At 38.6% G+C, this 20,957-nt stretch overlaps 2 long non-coding RNA genes across 6 annotated transcripts in view; one reads left to right on the top strand and one right to left on the bottom strand.

Moving 5' to 3' along the window:
• LOC122456299 overlaps positions 1-13,806 on the bottom strand; it is a 183,230-nt gene extending 169,424 nt beyond the window's left edge. For 4 of the 5 annotated variants that reach the window (XR_006275143.1, XR_006275140.1, XR_006275142.1 and 1 more), the window contains exons 1-2: positions 13,723-13,806; positions 13,351-13,445 (exon numbers count right to left, since the gene is read on the bottom strand). This is a non-coding gene — a long non-coding RNA (uncharacterized LOC122456299). Of the gene's footprint in view, positions 1-7,374; positions 8,911-13,350; positions 13,446-13,722 lie in introns of those variants that run through there. The other variant, XR_006275139.1, reaches the window with a different exon arrangement.
• On the top strand, positions 6,976-7,447 carry LOC122456300. The gene is made up of 2 exons (XR_006275144.1): positions 6,976-7,190; positions 7,359-7,447. It is a non-coding gene; the product is annotated as an uncharacterized LOC122456300 (long non-coding RNA).
• Positions 13,807-20,957: the final 7,151 nt, after the last annotated feature.

Below are 20,957 nucleotides of genomic sequence, written 5' to 3'. Positions count from 1 at the left end.
GTCCCTTGAAGTAGTCTGAACATCCAATATTATACCCCTAAAATGTTTCTTTATAGATTGACATCTATATCATTCTGATGTTATTTCTGAAAGGAACATCAAACATGTTTTCAAAGACAGCATTACATTTCCTTGGGTATTTGCATGTTGAATTCAAAGACTAAAACTGACATGTTATTCTGGCAAGAGGCAATTTTTTGAATAATCAGACCTTGAGCGCCTTTCTGAGCTTCTTGAACAATAATCTGTGATAGCAGAATTGCTCAGTGTCAACTACTACAAAATTTATAACTCATTCTATGAAGGTGAAGTCACTTATTTTCATCTCCTGTTTAAGTGAAGAGATGCACCCAATTTTTTTTCTTTAATGTTATTTTAAGTTAGCAGTGTCATTTGGCTGTTTTAGAGCAGCAAAGCACTTTTATGACAAAGCAAATCAGCAATTCCAACAAACAAGTTTTAAACTAGATTGTATAGTTTTGCAGGTCCAATATGTCACTAGAATTATCTGGGGGAGAACAGAACTATTAAGTAGCCTCAGTAATATTATGTAGGAATAACAAATGTATAACTGCCAATTAAATCTACTAAATGTCTCTTTTGACCTTGTCCTGAAGTTCAAAGACAAACTTGAAAACCTCTGAAGTTGTGAAGAGTGGGAGTAATTTGGGATTAAGGGGCAGACCTTCTCTAAACAAGTTTCTCATCCCTTTGTAGTTTAGGACTAGTCCAGTAACATACTTAAGATTAAGTACATGCTTAAAATTTAAGCATGTACTTATATGCTTTGATGGACTGTGTCTAAGGAACCACCAGTTGACCTCTGTCCATTAAGAAAATTAAAGATCAGTAGCTTTGAATCTGTTGGCTATTTCTTGAGAAAGCGCAACAAATAGCAAATAGCATTCGCTACCATGACCTACGCTTTGATCACTTGAAGATTATGGTCTGAATCCTTCACTGTAGTGCAGCCATTTTGTGCTGTACTGTCAGTGGGATCTGGCTTTAAAGCTGGTTTAGCTAGTCCATGGAGGTTCATACAAGGGGGTAAAGGAACTCCTCCCACAGAACAGAGCTAATGAAAAGACTTTTATGCTACTCAACTTCCCTGCTACCAGTATACCAGGGAAAAGGTGTTGAAGCCTGGGAGCCTGTACAGATGGTGATCCTGGCTACATTTTTGGTCCCCCATGGGCATTGCAGCCCAATGTAAGTGTGAGAAATATGCAAGTTGCTTTAGCATAAAACACAGGAATTCAGTTGCACAAGGATCAGTAGAGAAATATGATTTTTAAAAGTCCTAAGGTGTTGAAGGAAAGTTTTGGTTTGGTCACATTTGTTGGCTGACTGGCTTGTGTGTGCTAGGATGGAATTTGGTACTATTTTTCTTTAATAGGTATGTATTTGCATGTAACAGAAAAAGCTTAGGAGACATCTGTGTGTGCACGCTTTAAAAAAGTTAAACTAGGATTTCTTTGAAAGAGAGGATGTTTATTTATGAATATAAATTCCACTCAGTAAGAAACTGATGACATTCATTATCAGATTTGCATAAAAATGCTCAGATTTTGTGGTGCACAATGATTTTCCAAGATGTTTTGCAGAAGGAAATTTGAAATATTACTATACTGTGCCTAGCAGGGAGGAATACATCATTTTTGGCAGTATTAAAGTTTAAGAAAATACAAATAAAAAGGTATTGTATTTCCTTGTAGTTTTTATGTGAATGGACAAAGTGCACAGAAAAGGTAAGTATTTTATGAGTTAGGAATTTCCAGACAGTAAAAACAAACCACACCATCCTTCCCCCTACCCACCAAGCATTCTGAAAAGGTCCTTACAATTTTTGTCATCAACCAGATTTCATTTCAGCTCTGACTAATGTTCCCAGGTTATAATACAGACATTTCCTCCTATTTCAATGATCCCTGACAATCACAAAATAAATTCATATTGGACGACCGTTCACTCTTATCAGCTGAATAGGTTTTCGTCTCTTACAGGGAAAAGGTGTTATTCTTGTTTGACACAAATTATTTCCTCCCCATCCCCAAAAGCGTCAGTGATGTTTGTGTATTAAAAGGGACCAGATCCCTTGCTTTTTAAACTATGTGTAGTAATGTATGATTTTAAAACAAAGAAAAGGAAGCATTTTCCCCACACACACAGAATGCAGTCAACCTGTGGAAATCCTTGTCAGAGGATGTTGTGAAGGCCAAGACTATAACAGGGTTCAAAAAAAGAACTAGATACGTTCATGGAGTATAGGTATATCAGTGGCTATTACCCTGCAATGGTGTCTCTAACCTCTGTTTGCCAGAAGCTGGGAATGGACAACAGGGGATGGATCACTTGATGATTACCTGTTCTGTTCATTCCCTCTGGGACACCTGTCATTGGTCACTGTTGGAAGATGGGATACTGGACAAGATGGACCTTTAGTCTGACCCAGTATGGCCTCTCTTATGTTATGTACTAATGAATTACTATGATAAAGTTTTACCAGACAATTTAAATCAGTGAAAGCTCATAAGTGATCAAAGAGGAGATAGGATTTCAGAATAAGTAATGATTATGCCAGTGATTTTTTTAAATGTAAGAAAAATGTTACATCAGCCAGTGACCCTAAAAGAAAATGGTGCAGTACAGAATACCAAACAGCATATATCTGAATGGTTAACAATCCAACCTATATTTAGCTGTTTACAAATAAGCTACAAAGACCTATTTTCTGAGATAACAGTTCACATACACAAAAGTTGATATACCAGAAGAAGAAGAAGAAGAAGAAAAAAAAGCCATATCTAGAGCTGTTTGGGAATTTTTTGGTGAAATGCTTTTCCATCTGAAAATGCTGATTAAGCAAAAAACTCAACTTCTTTGAAAAAAATGTATTGCATTTGACAAAAGGTTTCTCAGGGCCAAACTGGAATTTCTTTTCAAAGTGGAAGAGAACCATCCCAGAATAGCCAATAGACCAATGAGCGGGGTACCTAAATCTAGGTCACCCACATCCCAGCTGAATGCCCTAACCACCAGGATAGAGTCAGTCTCTCTCTGGTCCATTTAGCATTTAGTTATTTATGTGGAACAGCTTTAACAGAAGAGACTGATCCTGTAGCTTGCTGATTAGGGCATTCAGCTGAGATTTGAGACACACAGATTCTAGCTCCTGCTTCAAATCAGAGCAGTGATTTGATCTTTGATTGTTTCAGCTAACAAACATTTTGCGCTTTGGAGCAACTCAAAATATGTATTATTATTATTAGGTTCACCAAGTGACCAACTATGAACAGTTATTTTCATAGCTGTGCTTTAGAGTATGTTAGTCTGAGTCTGTCCTCCTCCAAGTATAGATTATCAGTTGATACTGTTGACATTTTTAGTTAAGCATCTGCCTAAATGCCTTGTGGAGGGGGAAAAAGAGTAAAAAAACCCAAACAAACAAGAAAATAGCTCTATGCAAAATACGTTTCATTTGAAATATATGTACATATTTATGAAAGTGCAATTTTTCCATAACAGACATGGGAAGGTAAGAGCATCAGCTGAAAAATACAAGCAGATGGTAATTAAGATGCACAAGTAATAACACCAGTACCAGAACCAGGATGATATTCAATGAAACTGTCACATCAAGAGTTAGAAGAAAGGAAGGATTTGCCAGTGTCTAGGATGCTAGTCTGGGATTCAGGAAACAAAACTTTAATTCCCTGTTCTGTCAGATTTCCTGTGTGATCTTTAGCAAGTCATTTGAAATTGGAAGTTAGGTTAGTGGGATTTCCAAAAGTGCCATATTGCCTGTCTGCATTTTTAGGCACCAAAATACCTTTAAGAATCTGGCCTTTAGTCTCTCTGTCTCTCACTGCCCTATTTGTGAAATAGGAATAGTAGCACTTTACTTCTTTACAGGTGTGTTAGGAAAATAAACAAAGTTTGTGAGGGTCACAGGTAGTATGGTAATCGGGGACATGTAAGTATTTTAGACAGAAGCTTTGATTGAGACTAACAAAAATAATTCTTGAATTTCAAATCTCAATTTTTGTTTAATTTTTAAAACTGTTAACAGACTGGCCCTTTAAGGATAATGTTGAATATCTTGTAGTATTAAGGATTTGATATCCTCATTTTCAGAAAGCATCTTCCACCATACTTAGTTTGATGAAATAAAAACTGTTTGAAAAAGAGTTGTGTTGATCATTAGGTGAGAAGGTTCAATACTCTTATTCATTTTAGTTAAAAAGGCCTAAAGTTACAAAGAGAACAATGGGTGTTCTTCTATCAAAGAAAATTTGATCCTTTTGATCCAAAGTGAAAAAAAAAAAAAAAAAAAAAAACGCTGTCTTGTAAGCTGCCAATTGCAGGTGCTATTTTGACATTTTTTGCTCATTGCCATCCTTGTTCCATTTTCCATATTGACATTAGCTTATCACACCTGACACTACAGGCTGCTGCTTTCATTACTTTAATGTAGCTCTAACGGAGCCCAGTTGGATCCATTTCTTGGAAGTGGATGAAACTTTTCTTTTTAGTCCGTAAATGCACTGCTATTTTTCTAGCTCTCCTTTTGATTTATACTATATATCATATGTCACATTACTGGTACATCTTTTACCTCCAATAATTCTATTATGTGCCCTAATGTAGAATTATGCCTTCATGGTAAATTTTGTCTCACAAGTTAATTAGACTATCCAAGGGTCCTGTAGAGAATTAAACAAGAGTTAAGTTCTCAGTACTTATCCCCTCATCTTTTCATTCTAGTTGCTATGTTGCACTTGTACAGCAGCCCTCTGTTCCATGGCCTCTTCTTTTTGATAGAGTTTCCATTGGTTTCTCATGAACGATCAGGACAGCTGGAGACTACTTTACATTTCCTCTGTTCTATGGTGGGATAACTTTGGTGTTCTTAAGGCCATCTAGCCTGTGACCATGCGAGTCCCAAGCAGCATAGATCTAATGAAGCTGCACTGTCAGGGACAAGAGCAAGATCCACACCATACTAGGGCTGAGGATCCTCCACTGCCTAGCACTAGGTATAGTCATTTAACACCCATGCAAGGTGAATGTAATGCATGCAAAGCCCTAGAGAATCAGGGGTAATAAGTCTGTATGCAGTGCAGTGGTCTGCACATAGCTGCAGCACATTGACACATTACATTATGCAGAATTAGTGTTAGGACTGCTGAAATCCATTGTAATTCAGTCCCCATAACTATGTCTGCATAAGTGTTTAAAGTGACAAAGGACAATTTAATAGTGATAGAGAATGCACTCAGAACCAGAGGAAACCATTGAGAGCCCACTGACGCTATAATTGGTGATGAATGTTGATGCATTAGAACTAAAGCTCAAAAAAGGACAGTGGCAAAGGGACTGGACGGGGATTCAGGAGATTTGGGTTCAGCCTCCTGCTGGGCCACAGACTCCCTGTATGACTGAGCAAATAAGGGCTTGCCTACACTACAGGTTATGTCAGTATAATTTATGTCACTCAGGAGGTGCAGCTGCACCACTGTAGTGCTTTAGTGTAGACTAGCCCTTTAATCAGTTAAGCCCCATCCCAGCAAAGCACTTAATCATGTGTATAAGTGTAAATATGTGAATGGCACCACTGTACTCAACCATGTGCTTAAGTGCTTTGATGGAGTGGGACTTTACTTGCTGTTAGAAACGGACGCATAATCTGTATATTTCCTTTCTACCCTCTTTATTATTATTTAGATTGTAAATTATTCCGAGCTGAGACCTTACTTCAAAATGTTGATAGCAATGGAATTGTGTGAGGAGTAAGGAACTATTCAAAGCAAATCAAGTAGCCATGGTGCTAATCCCCAGAGTGGGGCTTCTTGCCATAATGGAAAGAAAACACTATAATGAAACTCGGGGAAAATGTATAGGCTGAAGGTAAGAAGTGAATATGCCTATTTTATTAGTGTGAGCTTCGAGCCAGGTGGAGTTGGCATTCGTGTTTTTTATAGTTGGTGGTAGAACCTTTCGTTGGCTGAATCCTTCAGTTCTATACCTTTAATATACCTCATATTTTTGATTTACTTAACTGAAGCTGCTACTATTCTCTAAAATATGTGAAGTAAGGCAAAGGGTTACGTTTAAAATGCACATAGGGACACCTTCACTAATGCTTTCCAACTGGAATTGAACAGGAGGGCAAAGGAAAATTGCAGGCACTCATACAGGAAATCTGTGCCAACCATTGGTTTGAACAAGATGAAGTCCATGTGCTCCTCATTTTACAAGGATATTTATACACAAGTTTCCTATAGGGATTATTCCCCCCCACACACACACAATTGTAAAATCCACATTATGTGAATACATATATCATGAAAGTATTTGAGAAAAAATCTGGACTGGATTACTTCTCCAAAGTGATTTGTTAATGTTACACTGTGCCAATATTATGGAACAGTGCCTATATTTACTGTGACAAGTGATGTAATCACAAAGCTAAGTCTTTAGGGAATGATAGTTTTGCCCATCTGTCCAGCACTAGAAAATAGACTATATTTATGGCATAGTATTTCATTTCCCCTGTGTTAATTTTAGCATTATCATTTGCAATTTTAGCATCATCATATGCAATGGTAAGAAAAACTATTTTATGAGGTGTACACTGCACTGAGGACATGCAAAATCATGGCCAAATAATACATGTTTAATACAGATGTAATCAGGACACCCAGAACTATTTATGGTTTGGCTTAATTCCAAAGTTGCTATTAGTCTGCTTAGTGTGCTGTATGTTGCACATGAAAGCAAAGCAGAATTCAATGTGCTTCTTTGGCAAATCTGAAACTAGAGCAGAGTTCATGCCACAGCTCCAACTGAAACTTTCCTAATGTTCAAGGGATTTGGGAGCCAGGGTTTTGGTTTGGATACCACTCTACAAGAAAAAAACCACACTGTATTGAGGGGCTTTCTGCAATGGTAGTGCATAAGGTAACATCTTCAGTGATTGTAGCCATCACCATTAAATAAGATCTCATGTTCTAAACAGCATATTTCCTTCAGCAAAGAATGATTAGTTAGAGAGGAAACTCAAAAGGGTCTGAAGTTAAATTCAGCTAAAAACATTATGTGGCTTATGCAAAAGTTATCAGAAATAAGTATTCTGGATCTAGGGTCCTCCCGATCCCCACCTTGTCCTCCACCCCACAAGATTTCACTTTGTGCCTCATCCATTTTATCTGACCCGGTTTATCTGTTCATAAGAATTACAGTAGTGCTCATTTTCACCATAACCACCAGAGGTCCTGGGCCAACAACTATTCCCCTAGTAGAGTAAATGTGAGGCCCAAACAGTGCTGCCATATCCATTATAAATCTCATTGGCTGAGATATTACACTTCAGCACTTTTATATCAGGCTAAAACTTGGCATAATAAATTGCAAAGCCCAAGGGATGCAGACATGAGGCAGAGGTTTTTAAAAAAAAACAAAAAAACCCCCACAAAAAACGACCATTAGAAGTCAGTAAGAGAGTCCAATGGTCTCTCTTGACCTTAACACAACATACACAACAAGAAAAATCACAGGCCTGGTGAGATCCAAAAGAACATGTTTAATAAACATTAACATGTAAGGCTTAGCTACACTGCTTCAGGCTATAAATCAACAGGGAATAGGAAGGAGTTCTGTCTCAAGCAAACCGTACAGCCTTGCAGAATTGACTAGCTAAACCACAAAGGAGTTTCAATTTCCCCTGAAGATCAGATACTGGTATAATACTCTATGTGGAACACTAGACTTAACAGAGCCATAGTTGGGAGCTGCTGTGGAAAATCCTGTACAGGTATTCTTAAAACATGTTCCCATATTTCTGAAACAGAAGACAGACAATTCACATTTTTCAAACTTGGATCCATTAGTATTTTATTGTAGAGACGATATACCAATCACTCTTACATTCTAAAAAGTCCTTCAAGAAGCTACATTTTGAAGAAGGTCTTAATATATGCAAGAGCATTTTACTTGTAGTACTCATATTATTGATCTAACACCATTAAGGTTTATAACATTTTTAAAAACCCATTACCTTCCTATGTATTAGCTCTCACTAGCAAAAAGCACACCACTTTTTCTGTTAAAGGCTGGCAGACTTCAACACAAAAGGCAATTCTATCTGCTGTAGTGTCTGCCTGATGGCTTGATAATGTCAGTCAATAAGTAAATTCACTTTCTTACAGTTACTTGTAAAAAAGTATGCTATTGATTCATATGCAAATAGAGATACAAAAATCAGAAATGAAGAGTATTCTGATATTTTAATGCGTGGAATAGAAATACATTTATTCATGTGTACTTTACAAAGGAAACAGGGGCTGAAGAATACCAGTTTGGATTTACTACACTGCCTCCTTTCCTCTATGAGTAACAGGTCACCACAAACACTGGTGAATCATGGAAGACAGGCCCGAGTTTCAGATAAGGCTGGCACTTGATGATAAATTACTTACTAAGTACTTTTGTTGAACCATTAGGGAAATCCTTTCCTCTTGCCTCCCTTTCCGTTCACCCAGAAGGGAACACTAAATCCTTATTTTAAAAATTTCACACACAATGTTAAAAGGATCATAGTTAAATAGCAGTCAGGTCAATATATGGATACAGGCTCGGGATGAATTGCTCTGCAAAAAAGCCACACCCAGAAATACTGTTACAAGCATGAAAGTGCTTAGACCTTCTTCAGGATTTGATCGCCATGAGCAATTTTGCTGTCCGAGTGGAAGTTTGCAGTTAAACTATTACAACAAAATGGGTCAACCCCAAACTATTCAGACTTCAAGAGCAATGAGTTAAGTTTAGAGGCTTATCTGAACCTCTTGTGGTGTTTCCAGGAACTATTGGAAATTCCTAAGTCCACTCTTTGGGGAACGTCTGCCTCATATCCTGAGGAGAAAGGCCAGAGAACGTGAAAAATGGAAAGAAAGCAAACTAAATATTGCCAAACTTTCCAATTGCAATTCAGTTCTCATTCAGTTGAAGATTCAGGTAGAGCTCAGTAAATCTAATGATTTGGGATTCTGGTTTAGTTGAGATAAGCATCTGCCTAGTTAGGATGGAAATCTTATGAGAACAGGCTCTTTCCTAAGACTGCTTGCAATTTTACTTCTTGTCCAATGTGGAAGTTGTACAAAAAGCAGCCTTGCTTATGGCATTTCCACAATTCCAGCTGGAAACCAGAAGTGCAACTTGAAGTGAGCTGTACCTCACAAAAGCTTATGCTCAAATAAATTTGTTACTCTAAGGTGCCACAAGTACTCCTTTTTACACTTCTCTGAACATTTCAGACACCTCCAAATGACTCACTTAAATCCATACTCTCAACCTTCTCCATCCATCTCTTCTGTGTAGCCCCAAATGGTCCTATTAAGAGCAATTCAGATTAGCTCTACAATGAAGAACTTTTTTCTTCTGCCTTCCCAACTCAGACCCAGGATATCAAATAGCTACAGAGCCCCTCCACTGGAAAAAAAACAAAAACAAACTGTAGCATCTGGTCTGGACAGTGGACTTGCATACCTCTTGGAATCACTGGTCACAATGCTGATATTGGTGTTAGTTTCCACTGCACAAGAAATGCATAGTATTGAGCCCTATGTGAAAAACACTTACAATTTTTTGTATTAAGAGTAAGTCACTCATTTTTGCATTACATAGCAGTTTTTTCTTATTATAGTCAAGTATCAAACCAACATATAACAGAGCATATATGTAGTAGTAAACTTTGAAGTTGAGGATAATATACACTCTAACCCATTAAAGATGAAATGTACTATCCGCTTGAATGACAATGGGAGTATAGCATACAGTATCCATTAGTGCATTAATACTACATGAAGCCATTACATTGTTTCCACCTATTAACATAACTGATGATAATATTGGGAGTGGGAAATCAATATTTTTGAAGTCTCAAGGGGGAGAGGAAGCTGTACATGCACTTTCAGAACATTTCACACTACGGCATGACTACAAGACCTATAATGATGCAAAAATACAGAACAAGGTTACATATGTTGGTGTTTACCAAGTGCCTCCAAAGCTGTAGGCTTGTTATTTCCATTTTTAATTTGAACATACAAGTTTTTTGGTCTATCTTCCAATCTCTCAGATCAGGAGACCACCTTTAAGAAACTATGGGCTATATCTAAGCTGTAGTGATTTGCATTACACACAATTTAACTCATGGTGCTACACTGATTTACACCAACTGAAGTTCTGGTTCTAAGTATGTGTATATCTACAGATGTGTTTACATACATGTATACTCTTTTTGTTCTTTAGAGACTAGATTGTAATACCCTTACCAAATAGTACTTTGCTACAGAAGTCCTCTCATTCCAGCCCTACATTTTTCAGCTGTACAAAGAGGTGTGTATGCATATGCTCACATGTCTGAGTACATACAGACAGGGTGACAATATCTTTGTCTTCAGACTGTAGAGTGTCTTGAACAATAAAAAAGGTCAAGATTTTCAATTGTAGGTGCCTAAAGCACTGTATGAATTCAAATAAATATGCCTTAGTTGTCAGTCCTTAAAAGAGAGATCAGCTAGAGTTATCAAAGCTTGAAGACTGATTATTAGTCTAGCACAGCAATATGTACATTCAAATATGCTTTTAATGTGCCTTCATACTGACATAAAAGAACTACAAGGTTAGTTCCCCATGGTGCTGTAAGATTATTATAAGGTATCATGATGCTGGCCAAGGTTATCAAATAATTTTGAAACTGTGTCTGGCCACAATTGCCAGAAGTATGTATGCAAACATTTGTATGCACAAATAGGAAAATATGGACTTCTATTTTAACAGCACTTCCAGCTGCCACTTCAAATTTGATTGGCATGTGCATATCTATTTGATATTTTCAAGGCCAAATAATTAGAACCACCAGTCGAGTTTTTAGTTTGAGAATGTCATTTTGCAGCTGGTGTTATGTCAATTGAAGATTGATTGGAGGAAAAAAAAATGGAAGTGATCGGTTCTTTCCTCCGATTTCAGTAAGATATGAATGAGGCTTTTACTGCCTTGTTGCTTAATTACATAATTGGAAGTTATAATGAGTAGGTTTTCCTTTTTAATGATATGAACTGTGCTCTGTGAGATCACAGTGTATCATAAATATAAAGGGAAGGGTAAACACCTTTAAAATCCCTCCTGGGCAGAGGAAAAACCTTTTCACCTGTAAAGGGTTAAGAAGCTAGGATAACCTTGCTGGCACCTGACCAAAATGACCAATGAGGAGACAAGATACTTTCAAAGCGGGGGAGGGAAAGAAACCATGTTTCTCTCTGTCTGTGTGATGCTTTTGCCAGGAACAGAAAAGGAATGGAGTCTTAGAACTTAGTAAGTAATCTAGCTAGATATGCTTTAGATTCCATTATTGCATACATAGTATTACTTCTGTGCTCTAGGAAGCAATGTAGTTTTTTAAAAAAAAAATCTGGATAGAACCAATAATGCTGATGTCTTAGATCAAGACAACACTTTAAACCAAGATGATAGATGCTTGGGAGAAATCCTGGCCTTTGTGAAGTCAATGGCTAACCTCCCATGACTTCACGAAGACCAGGATTTCACCCCTTAACCTTACCTATTCAATTGCCAGTGCTGAGGGTGGGAAGGGGAAAGAAGAGGGTGGGAAGGGCCAGTGTGTAAAGGGACAGCTTAGATTCACAACTCATTAAAGTCAGGGTAAAAACCCATACAGCTAAATTTGGACATTTGCCCTGATATTTAGTATTTCAAACATTTTTGTTAATTTGCTATATAGCAATAGAAAAGAAACATTTCAAAAAGTAATATTGTATACAGGAGAAAACCCAACAGTCTGGTTTTGAACTTGCTAATGATTTCTGCTTAGGATAATGCTGACCACCCTAATTGCTTCAGCTAGTGAGGAAGAAATAGTCTAGATGCAAATTAATATTCATCAGTCATTGGGTTACACCCATGTCAGCAAAACTATGGAACTCTTAGGGAAATCAATATGTTCCCTGTGTTATGTATGTACATGCATAATCTATATTCAGACAAATCTACTGGTACTTTACCCTTGCATAATGATATTAAAGTATATCTGGAGCTAGATTCCACTTTCTAGTGCTGTTTCTCTGCTATACTACAAGAATTATTCCCCCACCCCCGCCACCTCCTTCAGATGAAAAAGGAAAAAAAAAACACACCACATTTAATCAATTCTAGGTAAGTAGTGGAATTAAGTCATTGTTAAGGATTTGGCAACCAGAACTATGGTGAATTACTATGCTTACTTTTAGCAAGTTTTCCATTACCACGGTTAAAATTTAAAACTAGGTTGTCCAGAAATAACAGATTGGAAGTCTTTCTGCCTTGTTTTCAGGACACAGGGCCAAATCCTACACTGAAAATTTTCATCTGTTAAGGTTTCAAAACAGTTAACACTCAATGTTCTTATTTAAGGTGAGGTTGAGATTTTAAGTCTCAGCTCATACCAAGGGCAGCACACTGCTCCAGGCGCAGTCCAGGGAATGAACTGTGATCAGGAGTCAGAGCTTACTCCTGCCTTAAAGCATGAGGCAATTCAGAGATTTTGAGGCCAGGAATTTCATTAGATCATCTAGTATGACTTCCTGTAGAATGCAGTTTACAGAATTTCACCAAGTTATTCTTGTGCTGAGTTCACAAAGGGATCCACTTTCGAAAGCTGGAATCTGGTAGTCACTAACATATGCATACACAGCTAGGGCTAGACATCTGGGAGGGAAGTGTTTTTTGCACCCTCCTACCGCACTGTAGCAGCCAAGCAAGATGGAAAAAAGTGACCAAGCAGCACAGCAATGGAGCTGGGCCAGTGCCCCGGGCAACTGCCATGGACACCTGCCTCTAAACCAGCCCCGTGAATTGCCCTATAAATGATGCCCCCTTGAAAGTATGTAACATAGCCTATAATCTTGCCCTAAACAGGCAATTGCTCATAAATACAGTACAAACAAGTTATACAATCTTACTTTGCCCTTACCCTTTGGAAGGGTGTGCAGTGTTTCTGGGCCAGATCAGCCAGAGGGCAGATTTGAGGAAGATCAATTGAATGAACAACCCAGTCATGAATAAACCCCCTTCTCTAAAAGAGAAGTGAAATGGGTCAGCGCCTCCTGACAGACCCTTCTGGCAGGAATATACCCAGCAGACCCCCAGCAGCCATTCCAAAGTCACTCTTTCACCAACACTACCATCACCAAACAACTCCAAAACCTCCTCCTTTTTTTCCATAGCCAGGATTCAAGCTCACTCAACTATAGCATTAGAGTCAAGCTCAAATATCATAATTTAAAAAGTTCTCACATGACTCATGTGATTTGCAGTCCACCCAGTCTTTTCTTACTTCTCTCACAGCTCTCCCTTCTGATTAGGGACCACCAGATTTCCCCCATCACCACCTGATAAATTCAGAAACCCAAACAAGCAGTCCTGGGGTTAGACAATAGTCCCACATAATTAGTATCTATCCAACCTGGTCTTCTCTCCATCCCCACTATTCAGTCCCTCAGATGAAGCAGCAAACTTCAGGGCAATTCCTCAGAGCTTTTCTCAGTTTCTCCCACCAGCACTTTGTTCCTTTACTAGGGAACTCTCAGCCCCCCAGGAGCATGCAGCAAAGTGCTCTTAAGCTTTTCTTCATTTGAGAACTCTAGCATCCTTTATGGCTGATCCTACCTAAGCTTCCCTGCTGTAGGTAGCTTTCCCTCTCCAATACAGGTGATCCTACCAAGAAATTCCCTTTTCCCACTATAGTTTCCTTTTTACTTTACCCTGAGCTCCTTTATTTATGAGAAGCTCCTACCCACTCCCCACTGGGACTGATAACAAACTGAGCAGGCTCCAGATGGAACCAAATGAGCTAAATAGGCCCTAATGGGAGGCAGCTGATTAGTCACAGAGGGCAGCTTGATTCCCTCTTAAAGGGGCAAGTGTCACCTGTGACAAGGGAAATGAAAACCTCTGGTGCTGTGGTGGGCAACTTCTGGCCCATCAGGGTAATCTGATTGTGGGCCACAAGACATTTTGCCGACATTGACGGTCCGCAGGCACAGGGCCCTGCAGCTCCCAGTGACTGCTGTTCACCATTCCTGGCCAATGGGAACTGCATGAAGCAGCAGGCCATCTGAGAGCCTCTTAGGCCTCACCTAGAATCTGTTCAAAAAGAAATACTTGTTTTTTTTTCCCCACATGCATGCATTATAAATTTAAAGAGTTTTTAATGAAATTTAGGCTCTGGTCCTCTGTTTTGCATGCATGCACATATGGCAGAACTTGGCCCTGAGAGGGGCTGAATGCTTTTTTTTTTTTTTTTTTTTTGAAAGGTCAGTAGGAGCTGAGGGCACTCATCCCCTCATTAGGAACCTGATCCAAAGTCCACTTAAGTCCGTATAAAGACTCTAGTTGGCTTCAACAATCTTTGGATCTGGCCTAGCCCATAATTAATGTTATCTTCTATAAAACCAGCTGAGGCTACTAGGCAAGGAGCAGTAAACCTGGAAACCTAAGCTCACTACCTTCAAGAGATAATTTGCTTTCAATCACTGATAGGCCAAAGAAAATTTCCAGCTCCAACAACAATGCATTCACTGGTTCACTAAATTTGGGCCTTTTATAATGAATAAATCTCAAATTAGATATATTTTCAGTATCTAATTTACATTGTAAGATGTTTGTTTTTTGAGTTCCTGAATTTAAGCAGTGGAAGAAAAAGGAAACTTTGATAAGTTTTTAATTAAACTGATAGTATCTTTTTAAAGGCTAAAATACCTATAGTAAAAAGGACCCAAGTAATAATAGACAGGTTGTATAAGGCTTAGCAGGCAGGCTATTATAGCATTCCTTCTTAAGCACATTGCTTGCTTTGTGAAAGAGCCAGACTGCTTTTGTAAAGATGTGTATTCGGTATCTGCTTCTGTGAAGAACATTTAAAGAAGGTTAGTCACCTCTGGCGCTAAAAAGCATTGTGTGTTAAAAGTGCCACAATACACCACTGATCTATGCTTCAAAATGGGAGAGCTGTAAACCTTTTCTACTGCATTAAATAGTTTGCCATCTCATGCTCTGGCTCTGAAGCTGGGCTTTGCCCCTGCACACACTAACTTCTGTACTATCAAATAGAACTTTACTGTTGAATTACATTGTTACACTGGAATGACAATCCAGTCTATTATAAAATATTAGCAATATCCTGCATAGGGCCATATTTTCAGAGTGGCTCTTAATCCTGTTCATGGATAACTTAGCCATCTTAGTCACTGCATGTGTGTACAGAAATAGGTTTGTGTGGGTAAACTAGGTAGCAAATAAGGGAGCAAAGGGGAGTGGGAGTCGGGCACCTTTCACTGGAAGCTGACAAAACTCCCCTTTATGCCTGGCCCTTTGAAAACTTCACACTATGTGACCAGCCAGCTGTAAAGATTTTGTTTCATGCATACAAATTTTGACCCTGACTCCAACATCAGAGCCTCACACAAAGATCCTTATACCCAGATGGAGCATACCTGCAGTCACTGTGTCTTTCCATGGGGGCAGGGGTCTGCCCACACAGTCCTGATCTCAGGATCAAGTCCTCAGAGATGACGATGAGATCATCTAAACTACACTAAAAAGGCCAATCCTCAGCTAGTGTAAATCAGGATTCTGACAGACATTGCAACCACATGCATCATCTTTGAGGACCAAATTGTATTTTAAGTTTAAGTTTAAAGCATAAAGCCTTCAAAAAGCCATTACATTAGATGGGCTTTGGAATAATCATAGCCCTGTATATCAATACAGGTGATGTGTAGTTGTGTGTTCTTGGCTGACTGGGGGTGGCTTTCCTGCAGAATCTGGCATGCATATTCTCCAACTCTGGTTATGCAAAAACACAACCTTTTGAAGCTTTCCCCTAAGGAGAAGACCATTGCCTGCTGATGACCTGTTACAGAAAGCCAGAATTCAAAAGCACAAACTGTATACATAAATGGCTGAACTGACCTAAGGGCATTCTTGTTTTTGATCTGAAACCTGACATGAACTAGTAACCAAGAGAGCAAACCCTGCTGAGAGTTTTGAAAGACTGACACCCCCAGAGCCCTGTGCTGAAACTGAAGAGGGGTAACTTCTGGTAAGGCTTTATCATGCATGTAACACTGTTTATTGTTTTTTATGTTTTCTCTGTAATGCTTTTGCCCTATAAATAAATGTACTTTGCTTTGGAAGAGATGTGTGGTAACTTGGAACTGCTGGCACACACTGTTGTCCACAAAGTGATGTTTTTTAGACAGATTGGCTTGCAGGAGCTATCTCACTATCTGGCAGGGTTCTGCACAGCCTTTAAACCCCTACTCAGAAGGGAGTGTGACACAGATCTCTGCCCAGAGACGGGTGACTGCAGGAGGCCTCAGACCTGATTGGGCATTCTTGGAGTTGACTACAGTGGAGAAATACAGGTGCAGTTACTCTGAAACTGTGACAATCATAGCTCCACTGAAGTCCATGTAGCTACCCCAGTTGAGTATCTGGCCCAAAGTCTCTTTGTTTCTTTACATAATAAGGGAAAACTTCTCTTTCACCCATACTGTGAATCTGTGTTAATTCTGTGCAGAGAAAAACCTACTGGAATCAGCATGAGTTCTGTACATGGATCAAGTGCAGAATATACAATAGTGAACCACAGTGCAGAATGAAAAGGGAGATTTTTCAATAATTTTCCTTTTGCCACCTTTCTCTTCTTGGCTGCATGAAATAATCCAATGATCAGTGCCAAAGGAAGCCATCATAATATTCTATGTAATATTTATTTACCACTCATCCAGCATGGTCCAAATGTCAGAGCCTAACTCCCATTCAACACAATGGGAGTTTGATGTATGGAGGAGCTGGGAGATATTGTTTATTATGTCACTAGAAAGCAAATCACTATTGATTTTGTATTTTCACTGGGATTATTTTGACAGTTTTCCACTAGCTTGATATTTTGAAGGAAGTACCCTATGACTAAATAACTGAGTGCTTTATGTTATAAGTAATTGCAAGAAAAGAAAGTCATTTATTTCCAGCCCTGTCATTTCTTATCTTAATGAGCCATAAATTGATAGATTAAGCAAGCTAAAATTATGAGTAAGAGCTGGTTTCAAAGATATTTCCCCATTTATGGAGCTTAATAAAAAAAACCCTTTAACTGTAAATGTATTCATCGTGACCTCCAGTTCGTGGACTAACCTGTGACTTTTCTACCAGAAGCAAAAAGGAGAGATGATTTCAAACAACAATCAAACAATTGAGATGTTCTGAATAATCCCTGGTGCAATGCCCAAGAATGATTTTATCTTTACTTACCATATGGCTGTCCTGTTACCCCACAGATGTGAATGATGGGAGAAGTATATGAAAGCGATAAAATGGGAGGCTCCTGAAACTGCCCTCTATGGCTAGGAACTGCAGGAAATATCTCACAACTGAAGGAATTATTTGTACCTGAAGGCAAGTTTCTTGCCCTGCTCTTGATCCTGATGGCAGTCAGTACATTATTTTATAAATACTAGAGGTATTTTCCATATTAATACTAACTCTATCCCTACCATCTGACCATCTCCACCATCTCTCTCCCTCGATCTCCCTGCAAAATATTTATCTGGAGTGTCTGTTGAGGAAGAGTACAGACAAAATGCTCTTCTGCTAGGAACTGCAGAGAGAGAGAGAGAGAGAGAGAGAGAGAGAGAGAGAGAGAGAGGGCTGTTATGGGTTTTTTCCCCACTTCTAGCTTCTGATGCTGCCAGCACCCGCTTTATCTTCCTGCAAGCGCCCATTCTTTGATGCTGCTAGCGTCTTCTCTCTCCTACTCTAGTTTAGCAGATTCCCACTGCAATCACTACCTCCATTCAACTGACCTCATTGGACATCAGTGATGGCTTCTGACATGGCCTAATTTTCTTCGAATGTGACCAAATATTAATCAATAATATATTTGGGGTGGGAGGCGACAAAACAAACAAAATAGAGGTAAATGTGTTTTAATACATAACAGATATGGGGCTATTCCAGTTGTTTCAGTAATTTTATATTGTATTAAGTATATATGACATTTTAAAAATTCTATTCCATACATTTTATGTTTCAAGAACATTATACTAATCCAGACAGTATGTTTTCTCACATGACTGGTATGTACATGGTTAAAATTGTAATCTATTACTTTACATTTATTGTCTTGGTTGCAGTGTAAGGGGCTCTGTAGGGAAGGGTGAAATGTTGGTCTAGTAGCAGTCATTTTGACAACAGCCAGCCTATGGTAAGGTGCTAGGAGTTTTGCCTTTCTGTCTTAGGGAGCAGCCTGCTTTGTCTCTCTCTCTCCCTCTATGTGTTTTGGGGTTCTTATGTGTTATCATTCTGAATTCTAAGAAATAAAGTAGCATTACTAGCAACCTTCCAGCAAGACCACTTTGTTTTTAACTAAAGTCTCTGTGTTTGCCATGAACATAACAGCTTTGTTTAAAACAAAAAACAATCAGTCTCTAGGGTCATACTGCTATCTGGTTCCTACCATCAGTTGAGAACTAGCCAAAAACGTATAAGAAAGTGGTGAATTTTATTACACACATTGTTTTCAAAAGCCATCATATTTTCCCACAATGTAGTATCACCTTAGGAAAACATAAGCAAGTCAATTTGGGCAATGTGCAAAGCAGGGCACTTGCACAAGTTTTCCATCCTTGACAGCATGCACAGCCAATTCCCCACCCTTCAGAGCACACAACACATTTGTCCCATTATCAGCAGTAATAAAGTCAATTTACAGAGACCCAAATGGTAAGCTACTCAGCAAGCATGTCAATGCTTTTTAAAGCATTTAGTTTAGAGTTTTTCAATCCTATACATGTAGCATGTTGTTGTGACTTCTGTAGAATCAGAAGAAACTGACAGATGTTGAGTCATAATATGAAGGGAGAAGTTTTTCTCTGTGGTCAGACACCTCTGAGGCTTTTACACATCAGCTGCTCTGAAAACCATGAACAATCCTCAGCACAGTTTTACCCATCTATTTATTATGTGCAAGTTTGGACCTGAATATGCCATAAACTTAAGATTTCTGTTATCCTTCACCAACAGCACTGCCAGTCACCATTTAAGGACTCCACTCTCAGCAATATATATTTTATATGCAGTGTCCAAACTTTAGAAACATTTGTATTGCATTTATTTATCATTTTAAATATTTTTATCCAGTTTTACAGCAGATGAATTAAGAATGCACAAAGCCGCCTCACACCTAAGCTCTGATCTGGCAACTGAACCCACCTGGCCCCAATTAAGTTAATGAGGCCCTATAAGGGTACAGGAATCCACCCACGCAGAGCTCATTACATGACTGAAGCCTTCATTTTAAGGACTGATATTTGTAGAACTGAGAGAATAGTGGATCAAATGATTCAAACATTTTTTTGCAAATTTGGAAGGGATTTTCATTTTGGACTGGCTTACTTTTGCATTAACATTGGCATTTATTGGTTACTATTTGTCCAGATAGTTGGGAAGGAACCTTTATTTGTGTGAATGAGTAGGAATGTTTGTTTGGCTACCCTAGATATGGCTATGTATGTTTGGGAGTGGTGAGCATGGGGTAGAAGGGTATGGAGGGCAGGAATAGACTAGAAGAATGGTTTAGGATTCACTCATTCTATCAACTAAATCCATACAACATTAGCGTGAACAGCAGTTTGTATGAGGAGGGAAGATACGGTCAGGAGGGATGCCTGAGCTGCACAGACAATTCGTTCAACACACCCATCACGATTCCCGTACTGTAGGTAAGGAAAAGGAGTGAGAAAGAACAATCTGAAACAGGGTGTGTGGGGGGGACGGGGGTGTTTCCTGCAACCTTTTAAATCAGCAAGAGGAGGAAAAGGAGATGGGTGACATTTAGTTAATAGGTGATATACCAACATAACATCCTTAGACTATGACTTGCAAGGCATTTGAAGTAGATGAATGTGGGCCTACTTTATTTTTTTCCCAAACTGAATGATAGAAGCATGTTACATAAGGATGAAATTTCTCAGGCAGTTTCCTGCTGTTAATGAATACTAAATATAGCTAGGCACGAGGCACACTTTTCAACTTGTTAGGAACTTTGTCAATAATAAAGTTCTTTGGCTTTTCTCAGTGGTCAGATACCTTGTAGGGATGCTAGCCTTCCATTGTCCCATTTGGGAAACCAATCTTTCCCAATACAGCCAGCTACTGCACCAAGCATTCACATTTACTAATGTATAACCAAAAAAAACCCCCTCCAAACAAACAGAAAGGGGTGTAGGCAGAATGACAAAACAGGAACAGAATTAAAGTTGTATGTGGTATACGGTAGTTGTCATGATAAAGTGCACGTCTGATGGCAAAGGAATAAAGGGCATGTGGCTTAACTTTTCATTTCTTTGTTTTAATTTATTTGTATTATGTATTTGTTACATAGCAAATTTAAAAAAAGAAAAGGAGTACTTGTGGCACCTTAGAGACTAACAAATTTATTAGAGCATAAGCTTTCGTGAGCTACAGCTCACTTCATCGGATGCATTCGATGAAGTGAGCTGTAGCTCACGAAAGCTTATGCTCTAATAAATTTGTTAGTCTCTAAGGTGCCACAAGTACTCCTTTTCTTTTTGCGAATACAGACTAACACGGCTGCTACTCTAAAAATAGCAAATTTAAGTGATTCACAACTTTTTTAAAAATTAATTGAACTAACTCTCTCTCTCTCTCTCTCTCTCTGAAGAAGTCAAGTAATTATAACAAAGTATATGCAATATGTGAAGACGAGAGATTTGTTATACATAAACATATTTTATTGAGAAACAAACTGAATAATTTATTTTCATTGGTCCCGCCAAAGGGTTTTCACAGTCAGTATTAAGTGTGGAGAGGAAAGTGAC

Source organism: Dermochelys coriacea, chromosome 12 (genome assembly GCF_009764565.3).
Source record: "Dermochelys coriacea isolate rDerCor1 chromosome 12, rDerCor1.pri.v4, whole genome shotgun sequence".
Lineage (NCBI taxonomy): Eukaryota > Metazoa > Chordata > Testudines > Dermochelyidae > Dermochelys > Dermochelys coriacea.
Note: the sequence above shows the minus strand (reverse complement) of the source record. Positions and strands in the feature narration are given on the sequence as shown.